At 38.4% G+C, this 20,962-nt stretch overlaps 1 protein-coding gene across 1 annotated transcript in view; it reads left to right on the forward strand.

Moving 5' to 3' along the window:
* Positions 1–20,962, forward strand: part of CNTN4 (contactin 4) — a 999,482-nt gene that overhangs the window by 902,153 nt on the left and 76,367 nt on the right.

Raw genomic sequence — 20,962 nt, forward strand, 5'->3', positions numbered from 1 at the left:
AAAGGAAGGAAGAAAGAAAAAAGCATTTCAGCCATCTCCCTCTCATTCTTGAATTTCCTCTAAGAAAAGCCTAACTTGTTTAGTTCTCTTCTGCTAAAAATACCTCCACTAATAGAAACCAATGGCCTTTCATGGAGAAATGTACCCCTTAGGGAAATCTTATTTGTTAAAATGTTTATCCATAAATAGAGTTTTTATCATTGAGGTTTAAGCCAGCTTCCTGGTACGGTGCAGGAGAAATCCAAGCTTTCTTTTCTAAAAGAAGCTTCCCAATGTTTGAAGACAGCAGTTCTCCTATCCCCAGTTTCACCCGAGTCCTTTGTTTGCCAAGGCTAAATGTGTCAGCATTCTTTGGTTGCAATTAACAAAAATAACTCCAGCTAACTCAAGCAAACAAGAATTTTACTGGAAGGATATGAGGAACTTAGAAAATCCATGGAAGAAGCAGGTTTGAAATTAAATGGGCCCTGTTTGGCTCTCTGGGCTTAGGAAACAGGGAATGCAGAAGCTGTTTCCTTTATGGGAGTTGTTTGATCAGGCTGATTTTAGTAAATGCTGACCATGTTCAGGCTCATTGCCCTACTAATCTAGGGAAAAGGGGGTTGTGTGTGACCATTGTAGCAATAGTCCCAGGCCACGGGGCAAGAGAAAGCCCCTGAGTACAGCATCACTAGGCCAAATCAGGTGGGAAAAGATGTCCTCAAAAGGGAAGAGGGCGGGGCAGGGGGAGGGGGAAGGATGGGCTGTGAGTTTGGGACTGCCATATGCACACTGAGGTATATGGAATGACTGGCCAACAGGGACCTGCTGTATAGCACAAGAAACTCTGCCCAATATTCTGTGATCATCTATGTGGGAAGAGTCTGCAAGAGAATGGATGTGTGTACATGAATAACCGAATTACTTTGGATCACCACATTATAAATCAACTGTACTTAATGAAAACTTTTTAAAAGTTGGGAAAAATAAAAGAAAACATAGGCTCTAGTATGAGGGGAGAATGGATACTAGGTAGTCAAAAAACAACTGTAAGAAATGGTGAATACCGTTGTTTAATTTTCACACGAAGGGCCTCAGAACCCCATCTCTCTTCTTTCCGTGTATCATCTAATGTTCTCAGTACAGTTAAGTTTTTCAAAGCATATAGAATGATGGTGCCTTAGCTCCAGCTATAGTCTGATCAGCACAGAGCAGAGCAAGGCTGTTCCCTCCCACGTTCTTGGTGTCATAGATCTATTCGGCCCATGATGACAGTCACATTTTTGGCAATCTCTTCATTCCATTGAGTCAAACTGAGTACAGACCACCTGAAACTTAGTAATTAATTTTCTCACTCTTCCCCTAATCTGTGCCATGGGTTCCCCCATTGTGATCATCTCTCTTTCTCTGCCTTGAACACACTTTCCTGCTTTCTAGTTTTTCATGGTTAACCAGATCTCAGTGGCATCATTGCTTACTTAGACTCAATTCCCCTTATTATAAATCTTATAAATCCATGTGCTTCTCCTTTAGAGCAGCTGTTATGATGTAATTTTACATGTATGCATGTGATGATTTAGCTTCAAATTGGTTTAGAAATAAAATCAAAACTTCTTACTGCATGACCTGGCTCAAGCCTTAGCAACCAAACCCATCTCTAACCCCCTTCCCTCCCCTCCCACTAGCCTTCTTTCTGTTCTTGGAACACACAGATCTATATTATATTAATGTCCGTATTTTATTCTTGGCACATATTACTCAACTAAGTTAGCACATTCATATATTTGCTTTATTGTGTCTTATCTTTCTTCTTTCACTAAAATGTCAGCTCCTGGAGAGCAGTGGCATTACCTATCTTATTTACTGCTGTACATTCAATACCCAGAGGAATACAAGACTCCGAGGGCATCCTCAAGAAATATTTGTTGAATTAGTGAATGTGAGAATATTCATTTATAGAATTAATGGTCTTCTCTTAAAGAATTTAAGTTCCATGAAGGCAGGGCCTCATCAGCTTGTCTAAGTATTGCCTTTCCAAGATGTCACCTGACACCCAGTAGGTTCTTATTACATATCTGTTTAATGAATGAAAGAATATTGTTATTGGCATTCTTAATATTGTTGAACCATTTATAATTATCCCTATTAGATGTCATTTATTGTTATACTCAGCGCAGCATTCTAGATGGTAGAGATCATGTAGGAGTTTAATTCTGCCATGTGCAGTATGGTTTCTGCCTCCTGGACCCTGGCTGATATACAATATGGGAGCTCTCCCTCTCAGCTTTGTATCATCTGGAAATGCACTTAGCATGTTATGTTATCTCTGTGCTCATCCAAGTAATCAGCAATCTCATTGGAGAAATTTGACCACCACCAAAACATCATCCACCTAAGAAGATTAAACTAGGGTCTAGTGGTTTTCTAGGGCCATCAGTTAGTTAACTATGAACATCCATTGTGAATAAATCATACCTCAAATTATATTTGCTTCCCACCAAATTGGCTTAGTAATTGTGTTGACCATTCATTGTCTTCTAAGAATTGGGAGACTTGAATTGAAATGCCAAGACTGCTAGTAAGTAGTACAGTGTTTCTCTGACTTTAGCATAGACATATCTAGGAATATCATTAAAATAAAGATTCTAATATAGAATGTTTAAACTGGGGCCTAAGGTTCTGCATTTCTTACAATTGCCCACATGTAACAGTGTTGCTGATCCACAGATCAAACTTGGAGTAAGGAACTAGATGACTCTGGATAGTAGTAATAAACAATAATTTTAGGCAACCAAAGCACTTCATAGCTTTTACAGTGAAGTTTTGTAAATTAATGATTAATCCCCATAATGACCCAACACATCTTTTACATATGAAGAAGCCATAAATTAGAAAACTTATAATTTATCTATCATTCAACATCTACGTCACGTCATTCATCACACAACTGGAAAGTTAACTGTGTTTCTCACTTCAGGAGCTGTGATGGTTCCACCCTTACACTGCTTCACATTACCTGTCTGAGCCTCATTAATTCACTCATTCACAATGATTTTATTTATGTTCCTTTACACATCGGCACTGTAACAGGGGCTGATGATATCATAGTGAATGAGACAAAAATTTCATGGTATTTTCTGACCTGTTAAGTGAACCATTGGCCCTTTCCAATTCCAGTGTTCACTAATTCTGTTAAAGTATATCATATTTAGGAAATGTAATTCTGTAATTAAGGCTTTATCTTAGGCATCATCTTCTGCGTGCCTGGTTAGAATTAATAAACTTAAATGTTGCAAGTCATTCACCACCATACAAAACGTCTTCCCACATCCTTTGTCTCTTGGCAGTCAAGCATGTCTGAATCTCTGTTCAATTCCCTTCTCTCATCCATCCTATAAGTACCTAATTCTCCTTCTAAATGTTCCTCCCATGCTGTCTGTGGTCATCCTGGCCACAGCTGCCCTAATTCAGAACTTCATCTCTTGTCTATTCCAACAGGGTCCAATAGGACTTCCTATAATGATAGAAATTTTTTATATCAGCACTTTCCAATATGGCAGCCACTCACCACGTTTGGCTATTGAGCAGTCACAAGGTGTCTAATGCAACTGAGGAGCTGAAACTTAAATTTCATTTTATTTAAATTCAAGTACCCTTGTATGCTTAGTGGCTATCTCTTGAACAGCATAATTCTGGACTTTTGAAGGAGCTTTCTATCTGGTTTCATAGGTTTCCATCTTGTACTCCAGTTCAGTTTCCTCACTCATTCACCAGACTGTTCTTTTTAAAATGCAAATCTGATGGTATGCCTCTCATGCCTTAAGTCCTTGTCCCCAAGATAAAGTCTTTTTTCAAGCATGACATCCAGGGTTCTTCGTGACCTGGTCCTTTGCTGAACCCTCCAGCTCCCTTTCTGCCTCAAGAGTTAATGCCTAATGATGAGGTTCTGTGTTATCGATCTGTCCTTTTTCATATATGTATCTAATTCTACATAGCCTTTAAAAATCAGTTCGTCTAGGAGTTCCCATCATGGCTCAGAGGAAACAATCTGACTAGTATCCATGAGGACCAGGTTTGATCTCTGGCCTCACTCATGAGTTAAGGATCTGGTGTTGGCATGAACCGTGGTGCAGGTCACAGATGCAGCCCAGGTTTGGCATTGCTGTGGCTGTGGCATAGGCCAGTGGCTACAGCTCTGATTCGACCCCTAGCCTGGGAACCTCCATACGCTGCAGGCACAGCCCTAAAAAGACAAAAGAAAAAAGAAAAATCAGTTCATCTTCATAAAAGACCTTTCTCTATTCATCTCAACTCAGGAGCTCTGCCAAATGTTCTCATTTTATCCTACAAATACATATATTTCTTCAAGAAAGAAACTACATTATCTAATCCATTATTTATTGATAATGGTGGTGTCGAGATTTTCATTTTTAGTCTGACTATGAGTTTCTTGAAGACAGGGACTATTTCCTGTCCATCTTTATTGTCTAAAAGCCTACCATGATTGGTAAGCCCTCATAGGCATTGAATAAATGTAAGACAGAAAGGAGAAAGGGAGAAAAGGAAGGAAGAATTAAACCCAGGTAATATAAACAATTTTTTAGAATCTTGGATGTTCATTGTTTGGAAATTTCAGTTTTTCAGTTAACTTTATTTTCTTATCATTGACAGCTGGTATAAATCCAAATTGGACATAATCTTCTGGATGGCTTTCCTATAAACAACTGATATTTTGAAATTAGTTTAAACTGTACAAAATAAAAGACATTATGTCTTCTCTGCACAGGCAGATTGTTTCAACCAGCCAAATCATTTTTCCTTTCGTAAAAGTGTCTGAACATTTTGCTGTATTGACTCATGACACAATCATGGACTTTTAAAGCCAGAAAATACTAAGTCCAACCCCATCATTTTTTGGAAAAGGAAATTGTACACATGCCATGATAGGTCAGTAAGTCAGTGCTAAATTCAGTCAAGCTTTGCACATACGTGGACATGTTATAAAATTTTAAGTCTGGGGAGAAAGGCGTTTTGTTTTCCATATACCTGCTTCAGAGGAGTTTATAAAAAACCATGACACAATTTTGATGAGATTTAACTTCAAATAAAAGTTACAAAGTTGTGCCCCCTTTTAAGAGCCGGGTGGGTCATCTGTCTTTGAACCATGCCCATTTTCAGTTGGAAGCTGGGGAAGTCTGCCTTATCTTGAAAGCCCGTGCCTTTGGGCCCTGTTCAGATGGTATCAGCTGGAACAAATAAGCTGAGATTGCATTTGCTGTTTTTCTGCACTAATCTCAAGAACAGTTCCAAAAATGGTTTGTCAGCAGCTGAACTGAGTACAGAATCTCTGGGCATGTACATATTTCTCCTCACCAGAAAATCACTTTTTAAGCTTCTTGGAAGTTGATTACAATATTTTTCCCCCCTCCTTCCTCAAAAATAAGTATCTGAATCTATCATTACTTTGGAATGTGTTCCTAAACAGTTAAAAAGTGCATCAGCACTGAGGGAAAAAAAAAAAAACATGGAAGGGCCAATCTAAATGTACAGGGTGTGTAATCCCTCCAAAGAACTCTGACACTACACAAAGCAAGGTGAAAAATTTAGTAATGATCCAGGGAATTTGCCCAGTTCAGCGGATGAACTTGACAGGTTCAGACTTCTTTGTCTCAAATAATTTTTGCTGAATTTTCTGGAAAACAGACATAGTACTAAGGACGAACTTTGAATGATTTTCTTGTAAGGCAGAAAAACCCCCAGCATTTTCTGATCAGGCACTGAAAGGGAAGCCAAATGCCTCCTCTTTTGTCTCCTACAATCAAGGTCATTTTGATGTCACTCTCTGTCCAAAGGCCAAGAACAGCTCCAGAACAGCTCCCCAGCAGCCCTGCCACCACCACCTTGGAACAAACCTGTTTATAGCTTCTCTGAGTCATCCTTGCACTAGGTTTTGAACATAGAGAGGAAAAGGACTGTATTCCATGAGCTTAGAGTCTGTCAAGGAGGTAGATAAGGAAGCGGACGGTTATAATCAGCATAAGCACCCATATTGACCCCTTCTTTTTTTTCACCACTTGATGCATCAATTATTGCCATACAGACATTGTTTCCTCTATGTCCACCTGGTCAGTTGTCTGACTATGTATTTGTCACAACTCTGGATTGCAGATAACAGAAACACAATTCAAACTGTCATACAATAGATTTTTAAACACCTTTATGGAGGTGTAATTTACATACCATAAAATTCACCTGTCTTAACTATAAAATTCAATGATTTTCTGTAAATTCGCTTAAGTTGCGCAACTCTCATCATAATCCAATTTTGGAACATTTCCATCACCCTTCAAAGGGAATTTACTAGTTCATGTATCTGACAACGCCATAGTTTGGTCTCTGTGATGGTGGAATATCATCAACACATGATTTCTCTTGGTTGAGGACCCTTGACAGATGATCTTCCATTTTAATAACTCCAGCAGAAAATGCTTATTTCTTTCCCAGTTGTTTTAGTAGGGGTCTTAGGATGACACTCATTTACCCTGATTGGTCTGGGTCACATGCCCTCCCTGAGCCCCTTAAACAAGAGCATGTAATACTCTCATTGGCCGTGCCTGAGTCATGTGCACAACCTGGTAGTCAGAGGATGGTGTCATAACCATCAAACTCTGTGGTCTGAAAATAGGGAGACATTGCTTCCCAAAGGAAAATAGGGATTATTGCTATTACTGGACAAAGAGGAATGGATTCTAGGCAGGCAATACGGTAATGTCCCCTCCTCAGGAGAGCTTAATGACCAGAGCAATGGTGCTCTTTTCTTTGGAATTCCCTGTGGTGGTTATCACAGTGTCTTTTACACAGTGAGTGTTCTGGAAATATTTGTGGCCTGATTATATTTATGCTAAAACATAGAGCAGACCAAGAATGAAGGACTTTGTGCTTCCTTATTTTATTGCTTGAGAAGGCTACAAAAATTAGGAAGATGACAAGTGTTCTTAAAAGTTGATAATTTGGAGCTTCTTCTGAGAGGTTACCTGGGCAAATACTAGAGAATTACTAAATGGGTGTAGAAACTGAAAAGTAGGTTGCAACCAGACGCTTCCCCTGTGTGGGGTCTCATATATAAATTAAGGTCAGAAAAGTGACCCTAGCAATTGACCTGGAATTGTTTCAGTGGTATTACATAAGCTGACAAGGAACACAGCACATTGTAATTTATATTTGCCCAAACCATACAAATCTTTACGCATAACATAAAAATAATGTAGAATTCCTGAATGTTTAGAATAAATAATTTAGTACAAGTAATACCTTGGAGTATATTATCTGTGAAAAGAAACAAATTGAAAATTGCAAAGATACGGCTTATATTTAAAAGAAAATTTTATACTTAATTTCAGTAAAGGAAAATGGTTAGTAGCAAATTTTAGCATCCATAGAAACTTTATTTTCCAGTGACTTTAAATTTTTTCCTTTACTGAAATGTGACTATTAAGATACTGTAAAAACTTGAAAATTAAATCGTACACATCAACTATGGAAGCACTGACTCTTTTAGCCAAATTTCCTAAAGTGCACTTTACATTATGCTAGAGATAGATATTAAAAACTAAGCCTGAGTGCTTATGTAAAAAGTCTAGTTTCATATTTTCCAAGCACAGTAGTATAATTATAGCTCTAATTTATGGCATACTTTAAAGGATTGCATATTAATTATACAGACCTCCTGATGTTTTTTGTACTCTTTTCAACTTTGTTTCCCTCTGCTATTTGACTACTACAAAGTAGATATATTTAAATCACTTATTATTTGGGTTGCCTCATTTAAAAAAAAAAAGAATTTACCATTAGCATCAGTTTTCTCATATATCACTGTAACATAAGTGTTAATAGTCATTTGTTCCTTATTTTTGGATCTAACTCATACACACACACACACACACACACACTCCCAGGAACACAATCAAGAAAAACTGTAAGAAGTTCTTTATCTGAGTTTTGTCATCTCCCCAAGGCATACATGTCTAATATTCTGTATCACTTGACTGGAGATATTGGACCCATAGACAAATCATCAATGCATGCTTTGTTGAGGCAAATATTAGCAATTCTAATTTTTTTAATGATTAGAGATATCCAATTTGAATAATCTACTACTGTGAATTCTTTGAAAATAATTGTTGCACATTTGCTTTGCTTCTTGAGATTATCAGTATTTTCAGAATAACTGTTTTCCCTTTATCATTCTTTTGAGTTTAACATTTATGCAAAAGCCTCATTTTCTTAATTTTCCAAGAACTGTGTTGTGCTGATTATTGGAGAAAGATCTGCCAGCAAACTCTTTTGTACATATACAGTATTACTATGTTCAGATATTATCCTGTCTTTTGCTTTAAGTAGGTCAGATTCATGATGATCTGTTCTCTTCACACCCTTCTCCAATATTCTTATTGAAATCTCCTTATCACTGGCATATCTAAATTACTATCTTCTGTCTTTCACCAAGACACCTTTAATTATAAGAGCTTCCTACTCCTTTCTTAGGCTCTTCATTTTTTCTGTCATCACCTTCCCCCTGAAATTAGGAAAAGGTCCTTGCAGATTTGGCTATTATGTAGAAGACCCATCTATCAATTCTTTAAATGTTCTGTCATTATAAGAATTATTTATTGAAACCCATTACCTGTGTGACTTGATAGTTCTTTTTGGGTGGTTTGTCTAAAAAGAGTAAAGACTCCTCCTTGAAAAGAAATAGCTTTCTTTTCCAGCCAAAGAAGGAAAAAATAGTCCCTGTGTACATTTTTTCATGTGACACTTGGTTGACTTTTTGTTGAGAGGAAAGAAGATTGCGGCAAGGACTTGGGTTGATCATGAATGCTCTACAATGCAAAATAGACCTGAAGATCCAAAGCACATACAAATAATTCCCCCAGAAAAGAGAATAGCCAAGTATTAACTTGAGGCATAGAGTCCTTTTACCAAGCTTTATAGCAAACGGTAATATAGTTTACACACTTCCATGGCTAAAATTTTATGGCATTCTGAGTCTACTCCAGGACAATGATTTCTCTTTGGTTTTGTGACATGGAGGGGCTTTGGGAGGTGTGAGCTTTCAAAAACAATGTACATAGTTGCATTTCAGTTGGGGATAATGTTATAATTTGCTCCCAGTTCTGAATGAGACCCCTGGCTTCTGCCCACCAAAAAGAAAGGTTAGAAATCAAGGTTTTTATCCCAAGAGGTGTCACCAGTGTCTCTGCAGTTCTAAAGATGAAATGAATTTTAACAGTTATTAATATACTTGCTGTTTACCTCTGTATGTAAAGGACTCTATGAAATGAGACAGAAAAAAGTCTTAAGACTTGGGCCCTGCTTCCTGGATATTCTTTGGATAGATGGGATGATGGGATATTGAGGCAGCATTGACAAATGTCATGTGAGTAGATTGGACTACCTTGAATTGTCATGAATGTGCAGTGATGAGGCCTGCCCAATACAGATTGATGGTCCACTTGGTCAGAATGTCAAAGGAGCTTGATCTGGGAACACAATGAAATAGATGTGTGTTTCATAGAGTATAAGACCGTACCTCTCCTAGCACTCCGATCATCTTAGTCAGTATACTGTGCAGACATTAAATGATATTGAACCACATAGTTCTCTTTCACTCCTGTACATTAAGGAGAAAGGGTATTTATTAACCAGGATTTCAAAAGTGTTCCAACACAGTAGGGCTGTATCTCTCCTAGCACTCCCATCATTTTAGATAGTAAACTGTACAGACATTAAATATCAGCGAACTCCTTTTGCCAAAGAAAAAGAAGACTATTGGTTCCATATCCTGGCAGACAGTCACACCCAGATAGAATGAAATATCTTAAGTATGTTTTTTATCAGATTTATTTTTATGGTTAACATCTATTTATAACAAGTGATGTCGGTTTCTATCTATAGTAGCGACACAATTTCCTTTAATTACTTTAATTTTAAACTTTGAGCCATTTAAAGAAAATATTGCAACTATTAATTATAATGATGTAGGAAATAATATTAGTAAAAATGATCATTGCTGCTAATATTTATTAGGTGCTTGCTCTGCACCACCACACTTGTAAATGTTTCACGGGTATTTTTACATTTAACCTTCTCATAAACGCCGTGAAATGGAGGTGCTATTATGATGATTTTAGAGATGGTAAACTGGAGCCCAGAGGCTAAAAGACTTCCCCACGTCACATGTCTAATATTGGGACAAGAATTCGAGCCAACAGGTTGTACATGCATATGACAGAAACTGGGGGCATGCCAAGGACTTTGGGAGAGCTCGGATTATATGACCATTACAGTGACACAGTTTAAGTGTTTCTGTTCTTCTGCAGAGGTAAAACTGGTAAGTGCTGCTGGTGTGCAGGACAGGGAGGGTCTTTGGAGTTTTAGCTGGACCCTGACAGTGGTGTTTTATTGGGATATGTGCAGGAGCTAGAAGAACACACTTTGATTTCTTCTCTTAACCATGTTATGAAGTCCCGGGGTGAGGAATTGAAGCAAATAAACCAGGATCCTGCAGTTCCCCAAAGGGTTGAGAGTTGGGTACATAATAACTTTTTCTAGCATAGCCCCTGTAGCTATTTGTATTGTAGAAACCTCCTCTCCTAACTAAATTACATAATGTATATAATGACCCTCCCTTTCTGATTAATAATTAACATCATCTTCCAGGAATTTTAGTTACTTAGGGGTAAAAGAACCTTCTGTGGTTACAGCTTCATTATGTTTTTAACATTCTTTACTTTTGCTTCTGCTTTCAGACAATAGCATGAACACCAATTTCTCAATATTAGAGAAAGCAATTTGGACAAGTAAAATTAAAAAGCAAAAAAAAAATTGTTTTTAATTATAACCCAAGATCTAATGGAAAATTTTAGGAAAACCTCTTATATGTGGTATATTTGCCTCTCATTTTATTTCTTTCTTAAGTTCTCTAACACTGCAGCATGGCCTGGTGGAAAAATGCAGGCTTTGTAGTAAGATCTGAGTTTGAAACCCATCCCATTCCTTATTAACTGCATTAACCTTGGACATTTTAATTTACTTCTCTGGAGTTCATTTTTCTCAACAGAAAAATAGGGTTAATATTTCTTGTCAGGATTACTGTGCAGATGAAATGTGATGATCATTGCAAGCACCCAACAGCACCCAGGAGTACATTGTAGGTGCTTAATAAACTTTGTTAGCACCTTGCCATGCCCAACACTCAGCTTGGTGCATTTACAGCTATTCCTCTGGGTCTTTCAGTCCATTTCTATGCAAGTCCTCTTCTTTTTTTCTGATTATTTCCAAATACAGCTGCATTTGGTTATTAAACTTTTCTCATGTCCTAAGAGGTTTTTATATAAAACTTCCTGATTGCTTTGTTGTTTAATAATAGATTTTTATCATTATAAAAATATTATTTATTATGATGCTTTGGTAAAATACATAGAGGTATAGAAAATAGAATATTATATTACCTTCCTGTCTCCACCTCATTCATCTTTCCAATGCCTTGTAGATTTATGTTGAAATTATCTCAGGTCATAAGTTCCTGGAAGAAAGGATTCTAAGTCTTATATTAATGGAGACACAGTGAGGTTCTGCCTAAATTAAAGGCAGCAATTTAAAAAAAAATTTTAGACAAAAACCTGTCCTTTATTTTTGTTTTTTCTTCCCAAAGCATGGTATTTCAGTGTTATTTATAATACATAAAATTACAAGGGTTTTACCTGCCTAAGAGGTCTATTTCCCATGTCCATCCATGTACTGTGTCACAAAGAATAATAAAAATAAACTATGATTTTAAATACTCATCTTGCCCTGGAAAGATAGTTCCTTCCAGGTTATTTTATGAAGCTTTTTAAACTGTTATTCAGAGAGAGTTGGACAAATGTGAGTTTATTTTCTCTTTTGAGCAGTGCTGCAGGCAAGGGTGATGGGCTTGGAACCAGTGGTAGTTCTGCAGGCAGTCTAAAATACACAGGTTGTTCAGTGGTTTATTAAACCTGAATGTGATGACAGAAAGCAAATTATCTGTTAAGGGAACTTTATCACCAGTGTGTCTGTTCAATAACGATGTCTATTGCTGCTGTGGACACTACACAGAAAGATCAATGACAGGTTGGCCTGAAATTGCCCTTGGAGTAAGCCTCTTCCTACTGACCTTCATTTAAATTCATCCAAAGCATCCTTTATACCTTAAGATAGGGAGCAAAGCCATCTTCTAGGGCTCTCAGTTGACTCTCTATATAAACCACACATTACTGTGAAATAATCTTTCCATAAACCATGATAATTTGCTCTTTCCAGTCTGGCTGAGAATTTCTACATATCTTTTGAAATTAAATAGATAAACTAGGAGTTCTCATCATGACTCAGCAGTAATGAACCTGACTAGGATCCATGAGGGTGTGGGTTTGATCCCTGGCCTCATTCAGTGGGTTAAGGATCCGGTGTTGCCATGACCTGTGGTGTAGGTCACAGATGAGGCTGGGATCCCACGTTGCTGTTGCTGTGGTGTAGGCTGGCAGCTGCAGCTCTGATTCGACCCCCAGCCTGGGAACTTCCATATGCTGTGGGTACAGCCCTAAAAAGCAAAAGAAGTAAGTAAATAAATATATAAACTCAAGCAAATTCTAGTTAAAAGATGTGTTGGTCAGACACGGAAAAAACAGAACCAGTAGGATAATATGAGAAGATTTATTATAGGAATTGGTTTACATAATTAAGGAGGCAGGAGGCCTCACAATCTGCCATTTGCAAGCTGGAGAACAAGAAAGCTGGTGGTGACATTCCAAGTCCTGAGAACGAGGACAGCCAGTAACATAAATCTCAGTCCATGTCTAAAGGTCTAAGAACCAGGAGCACTGATGTCCAAGGTTAGGAAGTGAGGAGAGGATGAGTGTCCCAGTTCAAGTGGAGAACGACTTCTCCCTTCCTCTGCCTTTTTGTTCCATCAGGCCCTCCAAAGATTGGATGATGTCCATTTGTATTGGTGAGGGCAATCTTGACTCTTGCATGACCTCAAATGCTAATCTCTTCCAGAAATACCCTCCCACACATACTCAGAGATGATGTTTTCCAGCCATCTGAGCATCCTTTATCCCAGTAAAGTGACACATGAAATTCACCACCACAAATGTTAAAATAGTTTTTGAATTTTATTAAAATAGAGAGCCAAATTCAAACCAAGTCCTTTTTTTCCCCTTCAGAACAAAGTTTTGGTGTTTTTTGCTAATACCTACAGCACACCAATGACAGTTTATCTGCCAGGCTTTTCTCAATTTTCAACCAATGCAAAGCCAAGGATAGCTCAAAGTCCATGTGTCTTCAGCTCTGTTGGCCACAGGCTAATATTCCATTTGATAAGTTGGGTATAAAAATCTTTGTCTCTTCCTTGCCCTTTCTTCCCTCCTTTAAAGTTTTCACTACTCAATAGGTGTCATATTCTAAAACTATTCTGTATTTTTATTGTCTAAAGGACAAGCTAAAATACAGCCTCTCTATAGCAATTCAGATTCTATGCAAAACTCCTTAGAAAACCATAAGTCATCATTTTGATAGATATCTCCTCTATCTTATTTTGGCCATAATTTTAACATCAAAATAAAATATTGGTGAATTGCCTAGAATAACAACAACAGAGAAAGGACAGAATGTCAGATCTAGTTGATTCCAGTGAACAAAGGAGTTTTAATTAAAAAATTAATTGAAAATGCATCTAGGCCTTAATTTTTGTTTCCCTGTTGGACTTTTACACTGTTACCTATTATCCATTGCCACATCAAACCATCCTTCATAATCTACATTTGATTATTAGTTTACCACCTCAAGAGCAGTCATTTTAAGTCTCTGTTAGCCACCGTTGGGGAAAAGGGCTAGTCCCACAGAGAAGGGAAAGGGGTGGACTGGTAAGCACACGTGTGATGATTCTATGACCATAGAAGCAAATGCAACCCCTACATCGCCCCTTCTCCCCATCCTTTCACAGCTGCAAAGTAAGCCCTGCCACTGCTTGCTCAACCCAGACCAACAACTGTGGTGGGTTTCCTCTCTTGACACTTGTAGATTGTAGAGTGTCACTTAAATTTCCTGTCTTGACACTCGTAGATTGTAGAGTGTCGCTTAAATTTCATGTCTACCTGAAGTTAAAATGAAGTCTACAGCATTAGGATGGACCCTAATCCAATGACTGGTGTCCTTGCAAGAAGAAGATTGGGGTCCAGACACATACACAGAGGGAAGATGACATGAGGAGACATGCAGGAAGAACTGCCCCAGGGAGTGAGGGCAGAGATGGAAGTGATGCATCTATAAGCCAGGGGACACCAAGGGTTGATGACTGTCACAGAAGCTCAAGGAGGCTAGTAATGATTTCTTCCAGAGTCTCCATGAGGAACCAACCCTGCCAGCACCTTGACTTCAATCTTCTATTCTCCAGACCTGTAGGACAATAAATGCCTGTTCTTTTAAGCTACCTGGTTCCGGATACTTTGCCATGGCAGACCTGGGAAACCAATACAAAGCCCACCTTCCCCTCCTGCTCCACTGCTGTGTTCTCTCTGTACAGGATGACTGGGGTGGGGAGAATCCAAGACAAAGTGTGGCCTTAAGCTTAAAGCCTGCCCCACAAAGTTGAAAACGATCTCGAAAAACCCACTGGAGGGAGGGAGGGACATTATTAATGAGGCCAGGGAAGGGTGGGAGCAAGAAAGCCCATCAGCTGCATAAAGCAGTTTCCTCTGTTTCCCTCTGGCCTGTTTGTGCTCTGAGGGGTTGTGTTATAGAACTCCTCCACATTTTCCCATTGACCACAATTAGCCAGGAATAGGTTTTTACATGAAATCTCCCAATAATTTTGTTTAAAAGAAATTTCTATTTGGAATGAAGCAAACCCAACTGCATATCTTCCTCATTCTTGGGCACCACTGGTAGTTTCTGGGGTCAGAAGTCTGGTGACAGCTCCACCATCCTGCCAGTTTTCTTCAGCTCAGATATGGCAATGTTTATGCTGACTCTGTTTGAGGTTTAATACTATATTTCAGCCTCCTTGGGGTGTTCACTCCCATTGTAATGTGTAAATCTATTTTTTGACATTCAGGCTTTCAACTTCCAAACATGATTTCTGGAGCTCATCATATATAAAAGAATAGAAAAGCCTGTTATGACCCTTTGAGCATTTTTTTCCCATTATGATTTATCACAGGATATTGAAGATAGTTCTCTGTGTTATATAGTAGGATTTTGTTGTTTATCCATTCTATATTATAATAGCTTGTTTCTGCTAATCCCAAACTCCCAATCCATCCCTCCCCCACCCAAAGTTCTTTTTTAATTATATCTATCTTAAGTGAGTTATGTTATCCCTGATTTATAATATCACAGACAATATAAAATTTAACTTAACAGTTTGATACTTCTACTGTTTGTTTGTTGAAAGGATATTATTAACCCATAATTTGTCCCTTGGCATAAGGGGAGAAGTTATTTTTTTGCAAATTGTATTTGAAAGGGATTTACTTATAAGTGCTTCCTTCTGACCCAGAAGCTTGTGAGGACATATTGTTTCTGTCACCAGCAATTGGGCTTCCATGCAGAACTGCTCAAAAATCATAGGGTACCATTTTGGGATAACCCTTCTCTATAGGGTTTTAGAATATTGTGGAGTCGGCAGCTTTTGCCATCTGTTACTAAAGCCCCCAAAAAGAAAAGATCAGCATTTTTAAAGGTCCAATGTCCCAAGACTGGTTTTGATTTATAGGACTGACAAGGTCAGCTCTTCAATGGCTGCAACCCAGCACCTCATATTGAGAAAGAGAGATTCAATTTATCTCATAATTCCATATATGCTCCTATCCCCTATGGATCTGAAGTCCCAAAATGACAGTGGGGGAACAACCGCTTCTCCATGAGATAGGTAATTTACTATGTTGTGAATTGGATGACCTCTTTTCATGTAGAGAAAATTAAGTCCTGTGTCACACCTTTATTTTTTCCACTTGCTGCTTTATCATCTTTGACATTTCTCTGATACTATCAATGTTTTAAAAAGAGCCTACAGGTAGGTCAAGGCTTACCTTTCTGTTCTAGACCAGAAACAGATTAACATTTTCAATTCTTTTTATCTAACTCCATTGCTATTCATGAGTATTAAGAGGAGCTCCGAGTTTGCTATCAAGCTGATAGCTATAGGTCAGTCAGTAGTCTGAAATGGGGAAACTAAAAGTGAAAAGTTTGAAACCTCAAGAAACAAACATGAAAATAAAACTATCCTTGAACTGGATTTAGACCTTCTATTTATGGAATAAAGAGAGATGTAGAAGTATTCATTGAAAAATACTCTTTATAGTATTGAAAAATACTTTCTCTAAAAATACCTTAGCCCCCAAGGCCAAATACTAGCTCCATAGCTAATTCCTTGCTCATAAAATTCCCCCCAAAAACAGATTCAAAGCAACAGGTCATTGTACACTTAGCCCTTATTTACAGGAATAAATGGTATGAGGTACAGCTGTGTATGAAGAAAGATCAGGTCAATTTTTTCATACTCAGAACCCCATGGTGGTGCCTCTATAGTGCAGTTAATCAGTCTTCTAACAAGTTCTGTGTAAATAATGTCACAAATCCTGTGCAGAGTCTGTTCTCTCCTCTCCACTTTCACTACTGCCATCTCTTGAAGAAGTTCAGTAATTTCTTCAACAGATTGGACTTGTCCAGTTGTAAGGGCTTAGAACCCAATTTCCTTTTCTTCGGCTGCACATGTAGCACATGGAAGTTCCTGGGCTGCCAGGAATTGAATCTGAGCTGCAACTGCAACCTACACCACAGCTGCAGCAACATCAGTTCCTTAAACCACTATACCACAGCAGGCACTCCAGAACCCAATTTCTAGTACTTTAAAGCATTGGTTCATATAATTGGGACATCCAAGGGAAACTGCAGGCTTCCGGCATGGCGCTCACAGAAGTCATAACATCTCTGCCTCTCTGTCTTTTAGGCTCTCTTATCTTTGCTTGGCTTCTGTAAGGCATGATATCTGTGGCACATATGATGACTGCCAACAGTTCTAGATGCCTATCTTCAGATTTAACAATTCATCAAAAAGAGATCATTTCCTCAAATAGCTCCTAGTTTTGCTGGATTCCTATTTCTAAACCAATCACTGAAAATAGAAGAATAGGGTATCCTGATTGGCCAGGCCTTGGTCCTTGCCCATCTTTAGACTATAGGTAGTATGAGAAACAGCTGCTCCATTGGAAAAGTAACACCCCTGTTCCAATACATTTACAGAAATCTGTGTGTTATAGTATGTAACACAGTGGGATCATTTCTAGTTATGGAACTATCTAAAGCCCTCATGATTTATAAAGGCCTGGTATACAGGAGGGATGTAGTGGATTTCTATGAGTGAATGAGTCCAGTTTTTTATCCCCTTACATGGCTACTGTTGTCACCCAGATGCTTCATTAAGCATAATCATGTGTTGTTGGGCTCCAGAGGGGCAGACCTATTCAAGAGTTCTATAGCCTTAACCGAGGCCTTTATTAATGTTCAAAGCAATGGATCTAGGAAGGCACAGAGCTCTAGTTAATAGAACTTTTGGCTGGTGCGCTTATGTGATGCATTTTACGTGCCATGTGCCATTCTGAGTACTGCACATCTTTACAACAACCCTAGGAATAGAGTTACTTTTATTATTTCAGTATCACAAATTAAAAAATTAGATACAGAGACGTTAACTTATCCAAAGCCACATTGTTCATAACTGGTTCAAGCCTGATTTGAGTCTAGACAATTTAGTTCCAGAACATATGTTCTTATTCACTATACTATAGTGCTCGGATAAGGAAGTGGTTGAATTTCCCAAAAGAGCAGTTCTGCAAACTCTGTATTGCACCCACATCTGGATTATACCTAGGAAGAATAAGAAGTCACAGAAGTGTGGTGAGATTTAGTGGAGGCTACTAAAAAATATGAATTCTTCTACAAATTCCCTTCCTCACTGACCTTCTCCATGGTCTGTCACTCTCTCTCTCTCTCTCTCTGGAGGCTTAGCTCTTTTACTCACCTCTTTGTGAAAACCAATAGGAAGATTAAAACGCTAAACCAGTGCCAGGCATGAAATCTTAAGAGGGATAGTACAGTTGTTTTGTAAAATGACTTTCTCATGTTATAGGGCACATAGGAAATTGGATGGGGAAGTTTTGAGGATAAAGAGAAAGGAGAGGCTTGTGAGAGACTGTGCAGAACTAGCTGAGCCCTGCAGCTGGGTAATAACAATATGTGGGTGTAATGGAAATACAAAAATTAGGGGTGCGGGGATGGAAATGACATTAGGAAAAACATTTGTACAGCACTCTACAGTCAATAGAACCTTTCGTGTATCTTATCTGTTTAGAAGGTAATCATCATAATATTCTGAGTAATTAAAAAAGAAAGACTAATGTAGACCAGAAGCTCTCTACTAGGGGTGATTTTGCCCCCAGGGAAAGTTTAGGAAATGTTTTTGATTGTCATGAGCTGGGAGGAGGGGCAGAGCTAAAAAGGTCATCAGGATGGCTGTAGCTTATCCATCCCTAAGAGCTTTCACAAAAAGGTTTACACACATTTGTGACTTTGTCTGCTTATATCTTCCTGTGATTTTTTAAAAAATGTTTAGCCAAAAGTTCTATTAAATCAGCCTTGTTCTATTCTAGTCCTGTTTGTAAAGGACTCTGTGAAAGTTGGCACTAGGGCCGAGTGTTTCACCCACTCTGAATCCTTTTAACATAGGATTGACTTTTCTCTTATGAAATTTATTCACTTCATCCCTTGGCAGGTGCTTCCAGGGCATCTACTGCATTTCATTCTTTGTACTCAATCCAGGAGATTGAGTCCTAAAGCAGACACAGTCTCTGTCCCCATGGAACCTAAATATTCCATGTAATTGAACAGTTAACAAGTAAAGAAAACTTCTGGATTGTGTTGAACAAGAGGAAATAAAGTGCCTACCTACCAAAAAAAGAGAATAACAGGAAAAGGGAAATCAGCTTTAGACACATGAGTCAGGAAAAGTCTATAAGGAAAATCTACCTCCAAGTTAAGTTCTAAGAGGGTCTGAAGGTGGCAGCTCTGTCCTGATGTCAAGGCAGACAGAACAGCACATAGGAAGGCCTTCAGGTAGGAAGGAGTTTCAGATACTTTAGAAGCTTGCAGAAGACCAGTGTGACTAGAGCTCATTGAAGGGTGGAAAGATTAAATGGGAGTTCCCATTGTGGCTCATCTGTTTAAGGATCCATGAAGATGTGGGTTCGATCCCTGGCCTCGCTCAGTGGGTTAAGGATCTGATGTTGGTGCAACCTGTGGCATAGGTCACAGATGTATCTTGGATCCAGTGTTGCTGTGGATGTGGCGGCCTTCTATGGATTCGACCCCTAACCGAGAAACTTCTGTATGTTGCATGTGTGGCCCTAAAAAGAAAAAAAAAAAAAAAAAGAGAGAGAGAGAGATTAAAATGAAATAAAGTAGGCAAGAAAAGGCAAAAGCCAGATCCCTTAGGCCTTGTAGGGTCTGGAAAAGAATATATTCTGAGTTCAATGTAGAGCCGAAGAAGAAACTTTAAATCTGGGAAGTGATATAATCTGATCTGCTAAAAGATCACCTGGCCATTGACTAAAGAATGCATTTAAGGGGAAGGAATAGAAATACATAGATCATTTAAGAGGCTTTTGATAGGTTGGATGAGAAAGAACACAGAGGTATATGTGATTAGCCAACAGAGACCTGCCGTGTAGCACAGGGAACTCTACCCAATCTTTATGAGAAAAGCATCTGAAAGAATAGATGTGTGTACATGTATAACTGAATCACTTTATGGTACAGCAAAAATTATCACAACATTGTAAATCAACTATACTTCAATAAAACTTTAAAAAATGAAAAAAATATAGGAGTTCCTGTCATGGTGCAGGGGTTAACGAACCCGACTAGGAACCATGAGATTGTGGGTTCAGTCCCTGCCCTTGCTCAGTGGGTTAATGATCTGGCGTTGCTGCGAGCTGTGGTGTAGGTCACAGATGCGGCTCGGATCCCACGTTGCTGTGGCTCTGGTGTAGGCTGGGGGCTATAGCTCTGATTAGACCCCTAGCCTGGGAACCTCCATATGCCGCGGAAGCAGCCCAAGAAATGGCAAAAAGACCAAAAAAAAAAAAAAAAAAGAAAAAGAAAAAGAAAAAATATGTAAAACCTTTAAAATAAAATTTAAAAAAAGACACAGAAGAGATAGAAAGAAGTGGGTAGATTTGAAAGATACAGTAGAGATTCAATAGACATTTACCTTTAATGAGCCATCTCTGTATATTTCTTATTTCTCCAACTAGCCTCTAAACCAGGCTATGGATCTTATTCATCTTTGCATGTTTCCCTTCTGCTGTAGTCATGTTGAAAGTATGGTGCTCTCATATCTTTCCTGTTCCAGTTTTCCATCTGTCACTGAGAGTGTTTCCTTCCTACGTGGTAGTAGCTATCTGTCCCGAATCATGGGCCCTGAGATGTGCCATCCACATTTGCTTTTCTGCCAAAGTGGTGCTATGTTGGGGGATATTTTAATTTTTTTAAGTTCAGTTCTTGCATCTCATAAAAATTATGTTGTCCGGCATATTTCAGAAAGAAAGTTGCCTACCAATAACTCCTTTAATTTAAGCCTTTCATCTAAAAGAAAGCACTTGCAGTGAAAATGCTTAAAGAGGCCAATCAAGGGATTTTTTTTTTCTTATTCTTCAGTAGTTTTAAGACTAATAATGATCCACAACAAGCCTTCCCTTTGCATAATGTGGTTGGAGCTGCCAAAGAAAGAGAGTGACTATAACCTATCTAACATTTCTAGTAGTTATAGTTATTCCAACAGAATGCTGAGACCGTATTAGCAAGAAAAGTGTTAAAAGTACTAAATAAGTCACACAACCTAATTATT

Source organism: Sus scrofa, chromosome 13 (assembly GCF_000003025.6).
Source record: "Sus scrofa isolate TJ Tabasco breed Duroc chromosome 13, Sscrofa11.1, whole genome shotgun sequence".
NCBI lineage: Eukaryota > Metazoa > Chordata > Mammalia > Artiodactyla > Suidae > Sus > Sus scrofa.